The following is a 26,117-nucleotide window of genomic DNA, read 5'->3' as shown; positions in this document are numbered from 1 at the left end:
CTCATCGCCATGACGGACGACACCTCCCTCATCGCCATGACGACACCACCCTCATCGCCACCACCCTCATCACCATGACGACACCACCCTCATCGCAATGACGACACCACCCTCATCACCATGACGACACCTCCCTCATCGCCATGACGACACCACCCTCATCACCATGACAACACCTCCCTCATCGCCATGACGACACCTCCCTCATCGCCATGACGACACCACCCTCATCGCCAAGACGACACACCCTCATCACCATGACTACACCACCCTCATCGCCATGACGACACCACCCTCATCGCCATGACGACACCACCCTCATCACCATGACGACACCTCCCTCATCGCCATGACGACACCACCCTCATCACCATGACAACACCTCCCTCATCACCATGACGACACCTCCCTCATCGCCATGACGACACCACCCTCATCACCATGACGACACCTCCCTCATCGCCATGACGACACCTCCCTCATCGCCATGACGACACCACCCTCATCGCCACGACGACACACCCTCATCACCATGACTACACCACCCTCATCACCATGACGACACCATCCTCATCGCCATGAAGACACCTCCCTCATCGCCATGACGACACCACCCTCATCGCCACGACGACACACCCTCAACACCATGACTACACCACCCTCATCACCATGACGACACCACCCTCATCGCCATGACGACACCACCCTCATCACCATGACGACACCTCCCTCATCGCCATGACGACACCACCCTCATCACCATGACGACACCTCCCTCATCGCCATGACGACACCTCCCTCATCGCCATGACGACAACACCCTCATCGCCACGACGACACACCCTCATCACCATGACTACACCACCCTCATCGCCATGACGACAACTTCCTCATCGCCATGAAGACACCACACCTATCACCATGACGACACCACCCTCATCGCCATCACGACACCTCCCTCATCACCATGACGGACGACACCTCCCTCATCGCCATGACGACACCACCCTCATCGCCACCACCCTCATCAACATCACGACACCTCCCTCATCGCCATGACGGACGACACCTCCCTCATCGCCATGATGACACCACCCTCATCGCCACCACCCTCATCACCATGACGACACCACCCTCATCGCAATGACGACACCACCCTCATCACCATGACGACACCTCCCTCATCGCCATGACGACACCACCCTCATCACCATGACAACACCTCCCTCATCGCCATGACGACACCTCCCTCATCGCCATGACGACACCACCCTCATCGCCAAGACGACACACCCTCATCACCATGACTACACCACCCTCATCGCCATGACGACACCACCCTCATCGCCATGACGACACCACCCTCATCACCATGACGACACCTCCCTCATCGCCATGACGACACCACCCTCATCACCATGACAACACCTCCCTCATCGCCATGACGACACCTCCCTCATCGCCATGACGACACCACCCTCATCGCCAAGACGACACACCCTCATCACCATGACTACACCACCCTCATCGCCATGACGACACCACCCTCATCGCCATGACGACACCACCCTCATCACCATGACGACACCTCCCTCATCGCCATGACGACACCACCCTCATCGCCACCACCCTCATCACCATGACGACACCACCCTCATCGCCATGACGATACCACCCTCATCACCATGACGACACCTCCCTCATCGCCATGACGACACCACCCTCATCACCATGACGACACCTCCCTCATCGCCATGACGACACCTCCCTCATCGCCATGACGACACCACCCTCATCGCCACGACGACACACCCTCATCACCATGACTACACCACCCTCATCGCCATGACGACAACTTCCTCATCGCCATGAAGACACCACACCTATCACCATGACGACACCACCCTCATCGCCATCACGACACCTCCCTCATCACCATGACGGACGACACCTCCCTCATCGCCATGACGACACCACCCTCATCGCCACCACCCTCATCACCATGACGACACCACCCTCATCGCCATCACGAAACCACCCTCATCACCATGACGGACGACACCTCCCTCATCGCCATGACGACACCACCCTCATCGCCATGACGGACGACACCTCCCTCATCGCCATGACGACACCACCCTCATCGCCACCACCCTCATCACCATGACGACACCACCCTCATCACCATGACGACACCTCCCTCATCGCCATGACGACACCACCCTCATCACCATGACAACACCTCCCTCATCGCCATGACGACACCTCCCTCATCGCCATGACGACACCACCCTCATCGCCAAGACGACACACCCTCATCACCATGACTACACCACCCTCATCGCCATGACGACACCTCCCTCATCGCCATGAAGACACCACCCCTATCGCCATGACGACACCACCCTCATCGCCATCACGACACCTCCCTCATCACCATGACGGACGACACCTCCCTCATCGCCATGACGACACCACCCTCATCGCCACCACCCTCATCACCATGAGGACACCACCCCTATCGCCATGACAACACCACCCTCATCGCCATCACGAAACCACCCTCATCGCCATGACGGACGACACCTCCCTCATCGCCATGACGACACCACCCTCATCGCCACCACCCTCATCACCATGACGACACCACCCTCATCACCATGACGACACCACCCTCATCACCATGACGACACCTCCCTCATCGCCATGACGACACCACCCTCATCACCATGACGACACCTCCCTCATCGCCATGACGACACCTCCCTCATCGCCACGACGACACCACCCTCATCGCCATCACGACACCTCCCTCATCACCATGACGGACGACACCACCCTCATCGCCATGACGACACCACCCTCATCACCATGACGACACCTCCCTCATCGCCATGACGACACCACCCTCATCACCATGACAACACCTCCCTCATCGCCATGACGACACCTCCCTCATCGCCATCACGACACCACCCTCATCGCCACCACCCTCATCACCATGACGACACCACCCTTATCACCATGACGACACCTCCCTCATCGCCATGACGACACCACCCTCATCACCATGACGACACCTCCCTCATCGCCATGACGACACCACCCTCATCACCATGACGACACCTCCCTCATCGCCATGACGACACCTCCCTCATCTTCATGACGACACCACCTTCATCGCCACGACGACACCACCCTCATCACCATGACGACACCACCCTCATCGCCATGACGACACCACCCTCATCACCATGACGACACCTCCCTCATCGCCATGACGACACCACCCTCATCGCCACCACCCTCATCACCATGACGACACCACCCTCATCGCCATGACGACACCACCCTCATCACCATGACGACACCTCCCTCATCGCCATGACGACACCACCCTCATCACCATGACGACACCTCCCTCATCGCCATGACGACACCTCCCTCATCGCCATGACGACACCACCCTCATCGCCACGACGACACACCCTCATCACCATGACTACACCACCCTCATCGCCATGACGACACCTCCCTCATCGCCATCACGACACCTCCCTCATCACCATGACGGACGACACCTCCCTCATCGCCATGACGACACCACCCTCATCGCCACCACCCTCATCACCATGACGACACCACCCTCATCACCATGACGACACCTGCCTCATCGCCATGACGGACGACACCTCCCTCATCGCCATGACGACACCACCCTCATCGCCACCACCCTCATCACCATGACGACACCACCCTCATCACCATGACGACACCTCCCTCATCGCCATGACGACACCACCCTCATCACCATGACGACACCTCCCTCATCGCCATGACGACACCTCCCTCATCTTCATGACGACACCACCTTCATCGCCACGACGACACCACCCTCATCACCATGACGACACCACCCTCATCGCCATGACGACACCACCCTCATCACCATGACGACACCTCCCTCATCGCCATGACGACACCACCCTCATCACCATGACGACACCTCCCTCATCGCCATGACGACACCTCCCTCATCTTCATGACGACACCACCTTCATCGCCACGACGACACCACCCTCATCACCATGACGACACCACCCTCATCGCCATGACGACACCACCCTCATCACCATGACGACACCTCCCTCATCGCCATGACGACACCACCCTCATCGCCACCACCCTCATCACCATGACGACACCACCCTCATCGCCATGACGACACCACCCTCATCACCATGACGACACCTCCCTCATCGCCATGACGACACCACCCTCATCACCATGACGACACCTCCCTCATCGCCATGACGACACCTCCCTCATCGCCATGACGACACCACCCTCATCGCCACGACGACACACCCTCATCACCATGACTACACCACCCTCATCGCCATGACGACACCTCCCTCATCGCCATCACGACACCTCCCTCATCACCATGACGGACGACACCTCCCTCATCGCCATGACGACACCACCCTCATCGCCACCACCCTCATCACCATGACGACACCACCCTCATCACCATGACGACACCTGCCTCATCGCCATGACGGACGACACCTCCCTCATCGCCATGACGACACCACCCTCATCGCCACCACCCTCATCACCATGACGACACCACCCTCATCACCATGACGACACCTCCCTCATCGCCATGACGACACCACCCTCATCACCATGACGACACCTCCCTCATCGCCATGACGACACCTCCCTCATCTTCATGACGACATCTCCCTCATCGCCATGACGACACCACCCTCATCACCATGACGACACCACCCTCATCACCATGACGACACCTCCCTCATCGCCATGACGACACCTCCCTCATCGCCATGACGACACCTCCCTCATCACCATGACGACACCACCCTCATCACCATGACGACACCTGCCTCATCGCCATGACGGACGACACCTCCCTCATCGCCATGACGACACCACCCTCATCGCCACCACCCTCATCACCATGACGACACCACCCTCATCACCATGACGACACCTCCCTCATCGCCATGACGACACCACCCTCATCACCATGACGACACCTCCCTCATCGCCATGACGACACCTCCCTCATCTTCATGACGACACCACCTTCATCGCCACGACGACACCACCCTCATCACCATGACGACACCACCCTCATCGCCATGACGACACCACCCTCATCGCCATGACGACACCTCCCTCATCGCCATGACGACACCACCCTCATCGCCACCACCCTCATCACCATGACGACACCACCCTCATCGCCATGACGACACCACCCTCATCACCATGACGACACCTCCCTCATCGCCATGACGACACCACCCTCATCACCATGATGACACCTCCCTCATCGCCATGACGACACCTCCCTCATCGCCATGACGACACCACCCTCATCGCCACGACGACACACCCTCATCACCATGACTACACCACCCTCATCGCCATGACGACACCTCCCTCATCGCCATGAAGACACCACCCCTATCGCCATGACGACACCACCCTCATCGCCATCACGACACCTCCCTCATCACCATGACGGACGACACCTCCCTCATCACCATGACGACACCACCCTCGACACCATGACGACACCACCCTCATCACCATGACGACACCACCCTCATCACAATGACGACACCTCCCTCATCGCCATGACGACACCACTCTCATCACCATGACGACACCTCCCTCATCGCCATGACGACACCTCCCTCATCGCCATGACGACACCTCCCTCATCACCATGACGACACTACCCTCATCACCATGACGACACCTCCCTCATCGCCATGACGACACCACCCTCATCACCACGACGACACCTCCCTCATCGCCATGACGACACCTCCCTCATCGCCATGACGACACCACCCTCATCGCCACGACGACACCACCCTCATCGCCATCACGACACCTCCCTCATTACCATGACGGACGACACCACCCTCATCGCCATGACACATCGCCACCACCCTCATCACCATGACAACACCACCCTCATCACCATGACGACACCACCCTCATCACCATGACGACACCACCCTCATCGCCAAGACGACACACCCTCATCACCATGACTACACCACCCTCATCGCCATGACGACACCTCCCTCATCGCCATGAAGACACCACCCCTATCGCCATGACGACACCACCCTCATCGCCATCACGACACCTCCCTAATCACCATGACGGACGACACCTCCCTCATCGCCATGACGACACCACCCTCATCGCCACCACCCTCATCACCATGACGACACCACCCCTATCGCCATGACAACACCACCCTCATCGCCATCACGAAACCACCCTCATTGCCATGACGGACGACACCTCCCTCATCGCCATGACGACACCACCCTCATCGCCACCACCCTCATCAACATGACGACACCACCCTCATCACCATGACGACACCTCCCTCATCGCCATGACGACACCACCCTCATCACCATGACGACACCTCCCTCATCGCCATGACGACACCTCCCTCATCGCCATGACGACACCACCCTCATCGCCACGACGACACACCCTCATCACCATGACTACACCACCCTCATCGCCATGACGACAACTTCCTCATCGCCATGAAGACACCACACCTATCACCATGACGACACCACCCTCATCGCCATCACGACACCTCCCTCATCACCATGACGGACGACACCTCCCTCATCGCCATGACGACACCACCCTCATCGCCACCACCCTCATCACCATGACGTCACCACCCTCATCGCCATCACGAAACCACCCTCATCGCCATGACGGACGACACCTCCCTCATCGCCATGACGACACCACCCTCATCGCCACCACCCTCATCACCATGACGACACCACCCTCATCGCAATGACGACACCACCCTCATCACCATGACGACACCTCCCTCATCGCCATGACGACACCACCCTCATCACCATGACAACACCTCCCTCATCGCCATGACGACACCTCCCTCATCGCCATGACGACACCACCCTCATCGCCAAGACGACACACCCTCATCACCATGACTACACCACCCTCATCGCCATGACGACACCACCCTCATCGCCATGACGACACCACCCTCATCACCATGACGACACCTCCCTCATCGCCATGACGACACCACCCTCATCACCATGACAACACCTCCCTCATCGCCATGACGACACCTCCCTCATCGCCATGACGACACCACCCTCATCGCCAAGACGACACACCCTCATCACCATGACTACACCACCCTCATCGCCATGACGACACCACCCTCATCGCCATGACGACACCACCCTCATCACCATGACGACACCTCCCTCATCGCCATGACGACACCACCCTCATCGCCACCACCCTCATCACCATGACGACACCACCCTCATCGCCATGACGATACCACCCTCATCACCATGACGACACCTCCCTCATCGCCATGACGACACCACCCTCATCACCATGACGACACCTCCCTCATCGCCATGACGACACCTCCCTCATCGCCATGACGACACCACCCTCATCGCCACGACGACACACCCTCATCACCATGACTACACCACCCTCATCGCCATGACGACAACTTCCTCATCGCCATGAAGACACCACCCTCATCACCATGACGACACCTCCCTCATCGCCATGACGACACCACCCTCATCACCATGACGACACCTCCCTCATCGCCATGACGACACCTCCCTCATCGCCATGACGACACCACCCTCATCGCCACGACGACACACCCTCATCACCATGACTACACCACCCTCATCGCCATGACGACACCTCCCTCATCGCCATGAAGACACCACCCCTATCGCCATGACGACACCACCCTCATCGCCATCACGACACCTCCCTCATCACCATGACGGACGACACCTCCCTCATCACCATGACGACACCACCCTCGACACCATGACGACACCACCCTCATCACCATGACGACACCACCCTCATCACAATGACGACACCTCCCTCATCGCCATGACGACACCACTCTCATCACCATGACGACACCTCCCTCATCGCCATGACGACACCTCCCTCATCGCCATGACGACACCTCCCTCATCACCATGACGACACCACCCTCATCGCCATGACGACACCTCCCTCATCGCCATGACGACACCACCCTCATCACCATGACGACACCTCCCTCATCGCCATGACGACACCTCCCTCATCGCCATGACGACACCACCCTCATCACCATGACGACACCTCCCTCATCGCCATGACGACACCACCCTCATCACCATGACGACACCTCCCTCATCGCCATGACGACACCTCCCTCATCGCCATGACGACACCACCCTCATCGCCACGATGACACACCCTCATCACCATGACTACACCACCCTCATCGCCATGACGACACCTCCCTCATCGCCATGAAGACACCACCCCTATCGCCATGACGACACCACCCTCATCGCCATCACGACACCTCCCTCATCACCATGACGGACGACACCTCCCTCATCGCCATGACGACACCTCCCTCATCGCCATGACGACACCACCCTCATCGCCACGATGACACACCCTCATCACCATGACTACACCACCCTCATCGCCATGACGACACCTCCCTCATCGCCATGAAGACACCACCCCTATCGCCATGACGACACCACCCTCATCGCCATCACGACACCTCCCTCATCGCCATGACGGACGACACCTCCCTCATCGCCATGACGACACCTCCCTCATCGCCATGACGACACCACCCTCATCGCCACGACGACACCACCCTCATCGCCATCACGACACCTCCCTCATCACCATGACGGACGACACCACCCTCATTGCCATGACGACACCACCCTCATCACCATGACGACACCTCCCTCATCGCCATGACGACACCACCCTCATCACCATGACGACACCTCCCTCATCACCATGACGGACGACACCTCCCTCATCGCCATGACGACACCACCCTCATCGCCACCACCCTCATCACCATGACGACACCACCCCTATCGCCATGACAACACCACCCTCATCGCCATCACGAAACCACCCTCATCGCCATGACGGACGACACCTCCCTCATCGCCATGACGACACCACCCTCATCGCCACCACCCTCATCACCATGACGACACCACCCTCATCACCATGACGACACTACCCTCATCACCATGACGACACCTCCCTCATCGCCATGACGACACCACCCTCATCGCCACGACGACACCACCCTCATCGCCATCACGACACCTCCCTCATCACCATGACGGACGACACCACCCTCATCACCATGACGACACCTCCCTCATCGCCATGACGACACCACCCTCATCACCATGACGACACCTCCCTCATCACCATGACGGACGACACCTCCCTCATCGCCATGACGACACCACCCTCATCGCCACCACCCTCATCACCATGAGGACACCACCCCTATCGCCATGACAACACCACCCTCATCGCCATCACGAAACCACCCTCATCGCCATGACGGACGACACCTCCCTCATCGCCATGACGACACCACCCTCATCGCCACCACCCTCATCACCATGACGACACCACCCTCATCACCATGACGACACCACCCTCATCACCATGACGACACCTCCCTCATCGCCATGACGACACCACCCTCATCACCATGACGACACCTCCCTCATCGCCATGACGACACCTCCCTCATCGCCATGACGACACCACCCTCATCGCCACGATGACACACCCTCATCACCATGACTACACCACCCTCATCGCCATGACGACACCTCCCTCATCGCCATGAAGACACCACCCCTATCGCCATGACGACACCACCCTCATCGCCATCACGACACCTCCCTCATCACCATGACGGACGACACCTCCCTCATCGCCATGACGACACCTCCCTCATCGCCATGACGACACCACCCTCATCGCCACGATGACACACCCTCATCACCATGACTACACCACCCTCATCGCCATGACGACACCTCCCTCATCGCCATGAAGACACCACCCCTATCGCCATGACGACACCACCCTCATCGCCATCACGACACCTCCCTCATCGCCATGACGGACGACACCTCCCTCATCGCCATGACGACACCTCCCTCATCGCCATGACGACACCACCCTCATCGCCACGACGACACCACCCTCATCGCCATCACGACACCTCCCTCATCACCATGACGGACGACACCACCCTCATTGCCATGACGACACCACCCTCATCACCATGACGACACCTCCCTCATCGCCATGACGACACCACCCTCATCACCATGACGACACCTCCCTCATCACCATGACGGACGACACCTCCCTCATCGCCATGACGACACCACCCTCATCGCCACCACCCTCATCACCATGACGACACCACCCCTATCGCCATGACAACACCACCCTCATCGCCATCACGAAACCACCCTCATCGCCATGACGGACGACACCTCCCTCATCGCCATGACGACACCACCCTCATCGCCACCACCCTCATCACCATGACGACACCACCCTCATCACCATGACGACACTACCCTCATCACCATGACGACACCTCCCTCATCGCCATGACGACACCACCCTCATCGCCACGACGACACCACCCTCATCGCCATCACGACACCTCCCTCATCACCATGACGGACGACACCACCCTCATCGCCATGACGACACCACCCTCATCACCATGACGACACCTCCCTCATCGCCATGACGACACCACCCTCATCACCATGACGACACCTCCCTCATCACCATGACGGACGACACCTCCCTCATCGCCATGACGACACCACCCTCATCGCCACCACCCTCATCACCATGAGGACACCACCCCTATCGCCATGACAACACCACCCTCATCGCCATCACGAAACCACCCTCATCGCCATGACGGACGACACCTCCCTCATCGCCATGACGACACCACCCTCATCGCCACCACCCTCATCACCATGACGACACCACCCTCATCACCATGACGACACCTCCCTCATCGCCATGACGACACCACCCTCATCACCATGACGACACCTCCCTCATCACCATGACGGACGACACCACCCTCATCGCCATGACGACACCACCCTCATCACCATGACGACACCTCCCTCATCGCCATGACGACACCACCCTCATCACCATGACAACACCTCCCTCATCGCCATGACGACACCTCCCTCATCGCCATGACGACACCACCCTCATCGCCACGACGACACACCCTCATCACCATGACTACACCACCCTCATCGCCATGACGACACCTCCCTCATCGCCATGAAGACACAACCCCTATCGCCATGACGACACCACCCTCATCGCCATCACGACACCTCCCTCATCACCATGACGGACGACACCTCCCTCATCGCCATGACGACACCACCCTCATCGCCATGACGACACCACCCTCATCACCACCACCCTCATCGCCATCACGAAACCACCCTCATCGCCATGACGGACGACACCTCCCTCATCGCCATGACGACACCACCCTCATCGCCATGACGACACCACCCTCATCACCATGACGACACCTCCCTCATCGCCATGACGGACGACACCTCCCTCATCGCCATGACGACACCACCCTCATCGCCACCACCCTCATCACCATGACGACACCACCCTTATCACCATGACGACACCTCCCTCATCGCCATGACGACACCACCCTCATCACCATGACGACACCTCCCTCATCGCCATGACGACACCACCCTCATCACCATGACGACACCTCCCTCATCGCCATGACGACACCTCCCTCATCTTCATGACGACACCACCTTCATCGCCACGACGACACCACCCTCATCACCATGACGACACCACCCTCATCGCCATGACGACACCACCCTCATCACCATGACGACACCTCCCTCATCGCCATGACGACACCACCCTCATCGCCACCACCCTCATCGCCATGACGACACCACCCTCATCGCCATGACGACACCACCCTCATCACCATGACGACACCTCCCTCATCGCCATGACGACACCACCCTCATCACCATGACGACACCTCCCTCATCGCCATGACGACACCTCCCTCATCGCCATGACGACACCACCCTCATCGCCACGACGACACACCCTCATCACCATGACTACACCACCCTCATCGCCATGACGACACCTCCCTCATCGCCATGAAGACACAACCCCTATCGCCATGACGACACCACCCTCATCGCCATCACGACACCTCCCTCATCACCATGACGGACGACACCTCCCTCATCGCCATGACGACACCACCCTCATCGCCACCACCCTCATCACCATGACGACACCACCCTCATCACCATGACGACACCTGCCTCATCGCCATGACGGACGACACCTCCCTCATCGCCATGACGACACCACCCTCATCGCCACCACCCTCATCACCATGACGACACCACCCTCATCACCATGACGACACCTCCCTCATCGCCATGACGACACCACCCTCATCACCATGACGACACCTCCCTCATCGCCATGACGACACCTCCCTCATCTTCATGACGACACCTCCCTCATCGCCATGACGACACCACCCTCATCGCCATGACGACACCACCCTCATCGCCATGACGACACCACCCTCATCGCCATGACGACACCTCCCTCATCGCCATGACGACACCACCCTCATCACCATGACGACACCTCCCTCATCGCCATGACGACACCTCCCTCATCGCCATGACGACACCACCCTCATCGCCACGACGACACACCCTCATCACCATGACTACACCACCCTCATCGCCATGACGACACCTCCCTCATCGCCATGAAGACACAACCCCTATCGCCATGACGACACCACCCTCATCGCCATCACGACACCTCCCTCATCACCATGACGGACGACACCTCCCTCATCGCCATGACGACACCACCCTCATCACCATGACGACACCTCCCTCATCGCCATGACGACACCACCCTCATCACCATGACGACACCTCCCTCATCGCCATGACGACACCTCCCTCATCTTCATGACGACACCACCTTCATCGCCACGACGACACCACCCTCATCACCATGACGACACCACCCTCATCGCCATGACGACACCACCCTCATCACCATGACGACACCTCCCTCATCGCCATGACGACACCACCCTCATCGCCACCACCCTCATCGCCATGACGACACCACCCTCATCGCCATGACGACACCACCCTCATCACCATGACGACACCTCCCTCATCGCCATGACGACACCACCCTCATCACCATGACGACACCTCCCTCATCGCCATGACGACACCTCCCTCATCGCCATGACGACACCACCCTCATCGCCACGACGACACACCCTCATCACCATGACTACACCACCCTCATCGCCATGACGACACCTCCCTCATCGCCATGAAGACACAACCCCTATCGCCATGACGACACCACCCTCATCGCCATCACGACACCTCCCTCATCACCATGACGGACGACACCTCCCTCATCGCCATGACGACACCACCCTCATCGCCACCACCCTCATCACCATGACGACACCACCCTCATCACCATGACGACACCTGCCTCATCGCCATGACGGACGACACCTCCCTCATCGCCATGACGACACCACCCTCATCGCCACCACCCTCATCACCATGACGACACCACCCTCATCACCATGACGACACCTCCCTCATCGCCATGACGACACCACCCTCATCACCATGACGACACCTCCCTCATCGCCATGACGACACCTCCCTCATCTTCATGACGACACCTCCCTCATCGCCATGACGACACCACCCTCATCGCCATGACGACACCACCCTCATCGCCATGACGACACCACCCTCATCACCATGACGACACCTCCCTCATCGCCATGACGACACCACCCTCATCACCATGACGACACCTCCCTCATCGCCATGACGACACCTCCCTCATCGCCATGACGACACCACCCTCATCGCCACGACGACACACCCTCATCACCATGACTACACCTCCCTCATCGCCATGACGACACCACCCTCATCGCCATGAAGACACAACCCCTATCGCCATGACGACACCACCCTCATCGCCATCACGACACCTCCCTCATCACCATGACGGACGACACCTCCCTCATCGCCATGACGACACCACCCTCATCGCCACCACCCTCATCACCATGACGACACCACCCTCATCACCATGACGACACCTGCCTCATCGCCATGACGGACGACACCTCCCTCATCGCCATGACGACACCACCCTCATCGCCACCACCCTCATCACCATGACGACACCACCCTCATCACCATGACGACACCTCCCTCATCGCCATGACGACACCACCCTCATCACCATGACGACACCTCCCTCATCGCCATGACGACACCTCCCTCATCTTCATGACGACACCTCCCTCATCGCCATGACGACACCACCCTCATCACCATGACGACACCACCCTCATCACCATGACGACACCTCCCTCATCGCCATGACGACACCTCCCTCATCGCCATGACGACACCTCCCTCATCACCATGACGACACCACCCTCATCACCATGACGACACCTGCCTCATCGCCATGACGGACGACACCTCCCTCATCGCCATGACGACACCACCCTCATCGCCACCACCCTCATCACCATGACGACACCACCCTCATCACCATGACGACACCTCCCTCATCGCCATGACGACACCACCCTCATCACCATGACGACACCTCCCTCATCGCCATGACGACACCTCCCTCATCTTCATGACGACACCACCTTCATCGCCACGACGACACCACCCTCATCACCATGACGACACCACCCTCATCGCCATGACGACACCACCCTCATCGCCATGACGACACCTCCCTCATCGCCATGACGACACCACCCTCATCGCCACCACCCTCATCACCATGACGACACCACCCTCATCGCCATGACGACACCACCCTCATCACCATGACGACACCTCCCTCATCGCCATGACGACACCACCCTCATCACCATGACGACACCTCCCTCATCGCCATGACGACACCTCCCTCATCGCCATGACGACACCACCCTCATCGCCACGACGACACACCCTCATCACCATGACTACACCACCCTCATCGCCATGACGACACCTCCCTCATCGCCATGAAGACACCACCCCTATCGCCATGACGACACCACCCTCATCGCCATCACGACACCTCCCTCATCACCATGACGGACGAAACCTCCCTCATCACCATGACGACACCACCCTCGACACCATGACGACACCACCCTCATCACCATGACGACACCACCCTCATCACAATGACGACACCTCCCTCATCGCCATGACGACACCACTCTCATCACCATGACGACACCTCCCTCATCGCCATGACGACACCTCCCTCATCGCCATGACGACACCTCCCTCATCACCATGACGACACCACCCTCATCACCATGACGACACCTCCCTCATCGCCATGACGACACCACCCTCATCACCATGACGACACCTCCCTCATCGCCATGACGACACCTCCCTCATCGCCATGACGACACCACCCTCATCGCCACGACGACACCACCCTCATCGCCATCACGACACCTCCCTCATTACCATGACGGACGACACCACCCTCATCGCCATGACGACACCACCCTCATCACCATGACGACACCTCCCTCATCGCCATGACGACACCACCCTCATCACCATGACGACACCTCCCTCATCGCCATGACGACACCTCCCTCATCGCCATGACGACACCACCCTCATCGCCACGACGACACCACCCTCATCGCCACGACGACACACCCTCATCACCATGACTACACCACCCTCAACGCCATGACGACACCTCCCTCATCGCCATGAAGACACCACCCCTATCGCCATGACGACACCACCCTCATCGCCATCACGACACCTCCCTCATCACCATGACGGACGACACCTCCCTCATCGCCATGACGACACCTCCCTCATCGCCATGACGACACCACCCTCATCGCCATGACGACACCACCCTCATCGCCACCACCCTCATCACCATGACGACACCACCCTCATCGCCATCACGAAACCACCCTCATCGCCATGACGGACGACACCTCCCTCATCGCCATGACGACACCACCCTCATCGCCACCACCCTCATCACCATGACAACACCACCCTCATCACCATGACGACACCACCCTCATCACCATGACGACACCACCCTCATCGCCAAGACGACACACCCTCATCACCATGACTACACCACCCTCATCGCCATGACGACACCTCCCTCATCGCCATGAAGACACCACCCCTATCGCCATGACGACACCACCCTCATCGCCATCACGACACCTCCCTAATCACCATGACGGACGACACCTCCCTCATCGCCATGACGACACCACCCTCATCGCCACCACCCTCATCACCATGACGACACCACCCCTATCGCCATGACAACACCACCCTCATCGCCATCACGAAACCACCCTCATCGCCATGACTGACGACACCTCCCTCATCGCCATGACGACACCACCCTCATCGCCACCACCCTCATCACCATGACGACACCACCCTCATCACCATGACGACACTACCCTCATCGCCATGACGACACCACCCTCATCACCATGACGACACCTCCCTCATCGCCATGACGACACCTCCCTCATCGCCATGACGACACCACCCTCATCGCCATGACGACACCACCCTCATCGCCACGACGACACCACCCTCATCGCCATCACGACACCTCCCTCATCACCATGACGGACGACACCACCCTCATCGCCATGACGACACCACCCTCATCGCCATGACGACACCACCCTCATCGCCACCACCCTCATCACCATGACGACACCACCCTCATCGCCATGACGACACCACCCTCATCACCATGACGACACCTCCCTCATCGCCATGACGACACCACCCTCATCACCATGACGACACCTCCCTCATCGCCATGACGACACCTCCCTCATCGCCATGACGACACCACCCTCATCGCCACGACGACACACCCTCATCACCATGACTACACCACCCTCATCGCCATGACGACACCTTCCTCATCGCCATGAAGACACCACACCTATCGCCATGACGACACCACCCTCATCGCCATCACGACACCACCCTCATCGCCATGACGACACCACCCTCATCGCCATCACGACACCTCCCTCATCACCATGACGGACGACACCACCCTCATCGCCATGACGACACCACCCTCATCACCATGACGACACCTCCCTCATCGCCATGACGACACCACCCTCATCACCATGACGACACCTCCCTCATCGCCATGACGACACCTCCCTCATCGCCATGACGACACCACCCTCATCGCCACGACGACACACCGTCATCACCATGACTACACCACCCTCATCGCCATGACGACACCTCCCTCATCGCCATGAAGACACCACCCCTATCGCCATGACGACACCACCCTCATCGCCATCACGACACCTCCCTCATCACCATGACGGACGACACCTCCCTCATCGCCATGACGACACCACCCTCATCGCCATGACGACACCACCCTCATCGCCACCACCCTCATCGCCATCACGAAACCACCCTCATCGCCATGACGGACGACACCTCCCTCATCGCCATGACGACACCACCCTCATCGCCACCACCCTCATCACCATGACGACACCACCCTCATCGCCATGACGACACCACCCTCATCACCATGACGACACCTCCCTCATCGCCATGACGACACCACCCTCATCACCATGACGACACCTCCCTCATCGCCATGACGACACCTCCCTCATCGCCATGACGACACCACCCTCATCGCCACGACGACACACCCTCATCACCATGACTACACCACCCTCATCGCCATGACGACACCTTCCTCATCGCCATGACGACACCACCCTCATCGCCATCACGACACCACCCTCATCGCCATGACGACACCACCCTCATCGCCACGACGACACACCCTCATCACCATGACTACACCACCCTCATCGCCATGACGACACCTTCCTCATCGCCATGAAGACACCACCCCTATCGCCATGACGACACCACCCTCATCGCCATCACGACACCTCCCTCATCACCATGACGGACGACACCTCCCTCATCGCCATGACGACACCACCCCTATCGCCATGACAACACCACCCTCATCGCCATCACGAAACCACCCTCATCGCCATGACGGACGACACCTCCCTCATCGCCATGACGACACCACCCTCATCGCCACCACCCTCATCACCATGACGACACCTCCCTCATCGCCATGACGACACCACCCTCATCACCATGACGACACCTCCCTCATCGCCATGACGACACCTCCCTCATCGCCATGACGACACCTCCCTCATCACCATGACGACACCACCCTCATCACCATGACGACACCTCCCTCATCGCCATGACGACACCACCCTCATCACCATGACGACACCTCCCTCATCGCCATGACGACACCTCCCTCATCGCCATGACGACACCACCCTCATCGCCACGACGACACCACCCTCATCGCCATCACGACACCTCCCTCATCACCATGACGGACGACACCACCCTCATCGCCATGACGACACCACCCTCATCACCATGACGACACCTCCCTCATCGCCATGACGACACCACCCTCATCACCATGACGACACCTCCCTCATCGCCATGACGACACCTCCCTCATCGCCATGACGACATCACCCTCATCGCCACGACGACACACCCTCATCGCCATGACGACACCACCCTCATCGCCATGACGACACCACCCTCATCACCATGACGACACCTCCCTCATCGCCATGACGACACCACCCTCATCACCATGACGACACCTCCCTCATCGCCATGACGACACCTCCCTCATCGCCATGACGACACCACCCTCATCGCCATGACGACACCACCCTCATCACCATGACGACACCTCCCTCATCGCCATGACGACACCTCCCTCATCGCCATGACGGACGACACCTCCCTCATCGCCATGACGACACCACCCTCATCGCCACCACCCTCATCACCATGACGACACCACCCCTATCGCCATGACAACACCACCCTCATCGCAATCACGACACCACCCTCATCGCCATGACGGACGACACCTCCCTCATCGCCATGACGACACCAGCCTCATCGCCACCACCCTCATCACCATGACGACACCACCCTCATCACCATGACGACACCACCCTCATCACCATGACGACACCTCCCTCATCGCCATGACGACACCTCCCTCATCGCCATGACGACACCACCTTCATCGCCACGACGACACCACCCTCATCGCCATGACGACACCTCCCTCATCACCATGACGGACGACACCACCCTCATCGCCATGACGACACCACCCTCATCACCATGACGACACCTCCCTCATCGCCATGACGACACCACCCTCATCACCATGACGACACCTCCCTCATCGCCATGACGACACCTCCCTCATCGCCATGACGACACCACCCTCATCGCCACGACGACACACCCTCATCACCATGACTACACCACCCTCATCACCATGACGACACCTCCCTCATCGCCATGAAGACACCACCCCTATCGTCTTGACGACACCACCCTCATCTCCATCACGACACCTCCCTCATCACCATGACGACACCAGCCTCATCGCCACCACCCTCATCACCATGACGACACCACCCTCATCACCATGACGACACCTCCCTCATCGCCATGACGACACCTCCCTCATCGCCATGACGACACCTCCCTCATCGCCATGACGACACCAGCCTCATCGCCACCACCCTCATCACCATGACGACACCACCCTCATCACCATGACGACACCACCCTCATCACCATGACGACACCTCCCTCATCGCCATGACGAGACAACCCTCATCACCATGACGACACCTCCCTCATCGCCATGACGACACCTCCCTCATCGCCATGACGACACCACCTTCATCGCCACGACGACACCTCCCTCATCGCCATGACGACACCACCCTCATCACCATGACGACACCTCCCTCATCGCCATGACGACACCACCCTCATCTCCATGACGACACCTCCCTCATCACCATGACGACACCTCCCTCATCGCCATGACGACACCACCCTCATCACCATGACGACACCTCCCTCATCGCCATGACGACACCTCCCTCATCGCCATGACGACACCACCCTCATCGCCACGACGACACACCCTCATCACCATGACTACACCACCCTCATCGCCATGACGACACCTCCCTCATCGCCATGAAGACACCACCCCTATCGCCATGACGACACCACCCTCATCGCCATCACGACACCTCCCTCATCGCCATGACGGACGACACCTCCCTCATCGCCATGACGACACCACCCTCATCGCCATGACGACAACACCCTCATCGCCATGACGACACCACCCTCATCGCCACCACCATCATCACCATGACGACACCACCCTCATCACCATGACGACACCTCCCTCATCACCATGACGACACCTCCCTCATCGCCATGACGACACCACCCTCATCGCCACGACGACACCACCCTCATCGCCATGACGACACCACCCTCATCGCCATCACGACACCTCCCTCATCACCATGACGGACGACACCTCCCTCATCGCCATGACGACACCACCCTCATCGCCATGACGACAACACCCTCATCGCCATGACGACACCACCCTCATCGCCACCACCATCATCACCATGACGACACCACCCTCATCACCATGACGACACCTCCCTCATCACCATGACGACACCCCCCTCATCGCCATGACGACACCACCCTCATCGCCACGACGACACACCTTCATCACCATGACTACACCACCCTCATCGCCATGACGACACCTCCCTCATCGCCATGACGACACCTCCCTCATCGCCATGAAGACACCACCCCTATCGCCATGACGACACCACCCTCATCGCCATCACGACACCTCCCTCATCACCATGACGGACGACACCTCCCTCATCGCCATGACGACACCACCCTCATCGCCACCACCCTCATCACCATGACGACACCACCCTCATCGCCACGACGACACACCCTCATCACCATGACTACACCACCCTCATCGCCATGACGACACCTCCCTCATCGCCATGACGACACCTCCCTCATCGCCATGAAGACACCACCCCTATCGCCATGACGACACCACCCTCATCGCCATCACGACACCTCCCTCATCACCATGACGGACGACACCTCCCTCATCGCCATGACGACACCACCCTCATCGCCACCACCCTCATCACCATGACGACACCACCCTCATCGCCATCACGACACCTCCCTCATCGCCATGACGACACCACCCTCATCGCCACCACCCTAATCACCATGACGACACCACCCTCATCGCCATGACGACACCACCCTCATCGCCATGACGACACCTCCCTCATCGCCATGACGAAACCTCCCTCATCGCCACGAGGACACACCCTCATCACCATGACTACACCACCCTCATCGCCATGACGACACCTCCCTCATCGCCATGAAGACACCACCCCTATCGCCATGACGACACCACCCTCATCGCCATCACGACACCTCCCTCATCACCATAACGGACGACACCTCCCTCATCGCCATGACGACACCACCCTCATCGCCACCACCCTCATCACCATGACGACACCACCCTCATCACCATGACGACACCTCCCTCATCGCCATGACGACACCACCCTCATCGCCACCACCCTCATCACCATGACGACACCACCCTCATCGCCATGACGACACCACCCTCATCACCATGACGACACCTCCCTCATCGCCATGAAGACACCAACCCTATCGCCATAACGACACCACCCTCATCGCCATCACGACACCTCCCTCATCACCATGACGGACGACACCTCCCTCATCGCCATGACGACACCACCCTCATCGCAACCACCCTCATCACCATGACGACACCACCCTCATCGCCATCACGACACCTCCCTCATCACCATGACGGACGACACCTCCCTCATCGCCATGACGACACCACCCTCATCGCCACCACCCTCATCACCATGACGACACCACCCTCATCACCATGACGACACCTCCCTCATCGCCATGACGACACCACCCTCATCGCCACCACCCTCATCACCATGACGACACCACCCTCATCGCCATGACGACACCACCCTCATCACCATGACGACACCTCCCTCATCGCCATGAAGACACCAACCCTATCGCCATAACGACACCACCCTCATCGCCATCACGACACCTCCCTCATCGCCATGACGGACGACACCTCCCTCATCGCCATGACGACACCACCCTCATAGCCACCACCCTAATCACCATGACGACACCACCCTCATCGCCATGACGACACCTCCCTCATCGCCATGACGACACCACCCTCATCGCCACCACCCTCATCACCATGACGACACCACCCTCATCGCCATCACGAAACCACCATCATCGCCATGACGGACGACACCTCCCTCATCGCCATGACGACACCACCCTCATCGCCACCACCCTCATCACCATGACGACACCACCCTCATCGCCATGACGACACCTCCCTCATCGCCATGAAGACACCACCCCTATCGCCATGACGACACCACCCTCATCGCCATCACGACACCTCCCTCATCACCATGACGGACGACACCTCCCTCATCACCATGACGACACCACCCTCATCGCCATCACGAAACCACCCTCATCGCCATGACGGACGAAACCTCCCTCATCGCCATGACGACACCACCCTCATCGCCACCACCCTCATCACCATGACGACACCACCCTCATCGCCATGACGACACCACCCTCATCACCATGACGACACCTCCCTCATCGCCATGACGACACCACCCTCATCACCATGACGACACCTCCCTCATCGCCATGACGACACCTCCCTCATCGCCATGACGACACCACCCTCATCGCCACGACGACACACCCTCATCACCATGACTACACCACCCTCATCGCCATGACGACACCTTCCTCATCGCCATGAAGACAACACCCCTATCGCCATGACAACACCACCCTCATCATCATGACGACACCTCCCTCATCGCCATGACGGACGACACCTCCCTCATCGCCATGACGACACCACCCTCATCGCCACCACCCTCATCACCATGACGACACCACCCCTATCGCCATGACAACACCACCCTCATCGCAATCACGACACCACCCTCATCGCCATGACGGACGACACCTCCCTCATCGCCATGACGACACCAGCCTCATCGCCACCACCCTCATCACCATGACGACACCACCCTCATCACCATGACGACACCACCCTCATCACCATGACGACACCTCCCTCATCGCCATGACGACACCTCCCTCATCGCCATGACGACACCACCTTCATCGCCACGACGACACCACCCTCATCGCCATGACGACACCTCCCTCATCACCATGACGGACGACACCACCCTCATCGCCATGACGACACCACCCTCATCACCATGACGACACCTCCCTCATCGCCATGACGACACCACCCTCATCACCATGACGACACCTCCCTCATCGCCATGACGACACCTCCCTCATCGCCATGACGACACCACCCTCATCGCCACGACGACACACCCTCATCACCATGACTACACCACCCTCATCACCATGACGACACCTCCCTCATCGCCATGACGACACCACCCTCATCACCATGACGACACCTCCCTCATCGCCATGACGACACCTCCCTCATCGCCATGACGACACCACCCTCATCGCCACGACGACACACCCTCATCACCATGACTACACCACCCTCATCACCATGACTACACCACCCTCATCACCATGACGACACCTCCCTCATCGCCATGACGACACCACCCTCATCGCCACGACGACACACCCTCATCACCATGACGACACCTCCCTCATCGCCATGACGACACCACCCTCATCGCCATGACGACACCACCCTCATCACCATGACGACACCTCCCTCATCGCCATGACGACACCACCCTCATCACCATGACGACACCTCCCTCATCGCCATGACGACACCTCCCTCATCGTCTTGACGACACCACCCTCATCTCCATCACGACACCTCCCTCATCACCATGACGACACCAGCCTCATCGCCACCACCCTCATCACCATGACGACACCACCCTCATCACCATGACGACACCACCCTCATCACCATGACGACACCTCCCTCATCGCCATGACGACACCTCCCTCATCGCCATGACGACACCTCCCTCATCGCCATGACGACACCAGCCTCATCGCCACCACCCTCATCACCATGACGACACCACCCTCATCACCATGACGACACCACCCTCATCACCATGACGACACCTCCCTCATCGCCATGACGAGACAACCCTCATCACCATGACGACACCTCCCTCATCGCCATGACGACACCTCCCTCATCGCCATGACGACACCACCTTCATCGCCACGACGACACCTCCCTCATCGCCATGACGACACCACCCTCATCACCATGACGACACCTCCCTCATCGCCATGACGACACCACCCTCATCACCATGACGACACCTCCCTCATCGCCATGACGACACCTCCCTCATCGCCATGACGACACACCCTCATCACCATGACTACACCACCCTCATCGCCATGACGACACCTCCCTCATCGCCATGAAGACACCACCCCTATCGCCATGACGACACCACCCTCATCGCCATCACGACACCTCCCTCATCACCATGACGGACGACACCTCCCTCATCGCCATGACGACACCACCCTCATCGCCATGACGACAACACCCTCATCGCCATGACGACACCACCCTCATCGCCACCACCATCATCACCATGACGACACCACCCTCATCACCATGACGACACCTCCCTCATCACCATGACGACACCTCCCTCATCGCCATGACGACACCACCCTCATCGCCACGACGACACCACCCTCATCGCCATGACGACACCACCCTCATCGCCATCACGACACCTCCCTCATCACCATGACGGACGACACCTCCCTCATCGCCATGACGACACCACCCTCATCGCCATGACGACAACACCCTCATCGCCATGACGACACCACCCTCATCGCCACCACCATCATCACCATGACGACACCACCCTCATCACCATGACGACACCTCCCTCATCACCATGACGACACCCCCCTCATCGCCATGACGACACCACCCTCATCGCCACGACGACACACCTTCATCACCATGACTACACCACCCTCATCGCCATGACGACACCTCCCTCATCGCCATGACGACACCTCCCTCATCGCCATGAAGACACCACCCCTATCGCCATGACGACACCACCCTCATCGCCATCACGACACCTCCCTCATCACCATGACGGACGACACCTCCCTCATCGCCATGACGACACCACCCTCATCGCCACCACCCTCATCACCATGACGACACCACCCTCATCGCCACGACGACACACCCTCATCACCATGACTACACCACCCTCATCGCCATGACGACACCTCCCTCATCGCCATGACGACACCTCCCTCATCGCCATGAAGACACCTCCCTCATCACCATGACGGACGACACCTCCCTCATCGCCATGACGACACCACCCTCATCGCCATCACGACACCTCCACCACCCTCATCACCATGACGGACGACACCTCCCTCATCGCCATGACGACACCACCCTCATCGCCACCACCCTCATCACCATGACGACACCACCCTCATCGCCATCACGACACCTCCCTCATCGCCATGACGACACCACCCTCATCGCCACCACCCTAATCACCATGACGACACCACCCTCATCGCCATGACGACACCACCCTCATCGCCATGACGACACCTCCCTCATCGCCATGACGAAACCTCCCTCATCGCCACGAGGACACACCCTCATCACCATGACTACACCACCCTCATCGCCATGACGACACCTCCCTCATCGCCATGAAGACACCACCCCTATCGCCATGACGACACCACCCTCATCGCCATCACGACACCTCCCTCATCACCATGACGGACGACACCTCCCTCATCGCCATGACGACACCACCCTCATCGCCACCACCCTCATCACCA

Source organism: Eucyclogobius newberryi, unplaced genomic scaffold (genome assembly GCF_026437365.1).
Source record: "Eucyclogobius newberryi isolate DKJ021-1_F unplaced genomic scaffold, fEucNew1.0.hap1 SCAF_28, whole genome shotgun sequence".
NCBI lineage: Eukaryota > Metazoa > Chordata > Actinopteri > Gobiiformes > Gobiidae > Eucyclogobius > Eucyclogobius newberryi.
This window is presented reverse-complemented; position numbering follows the sequence as displayed.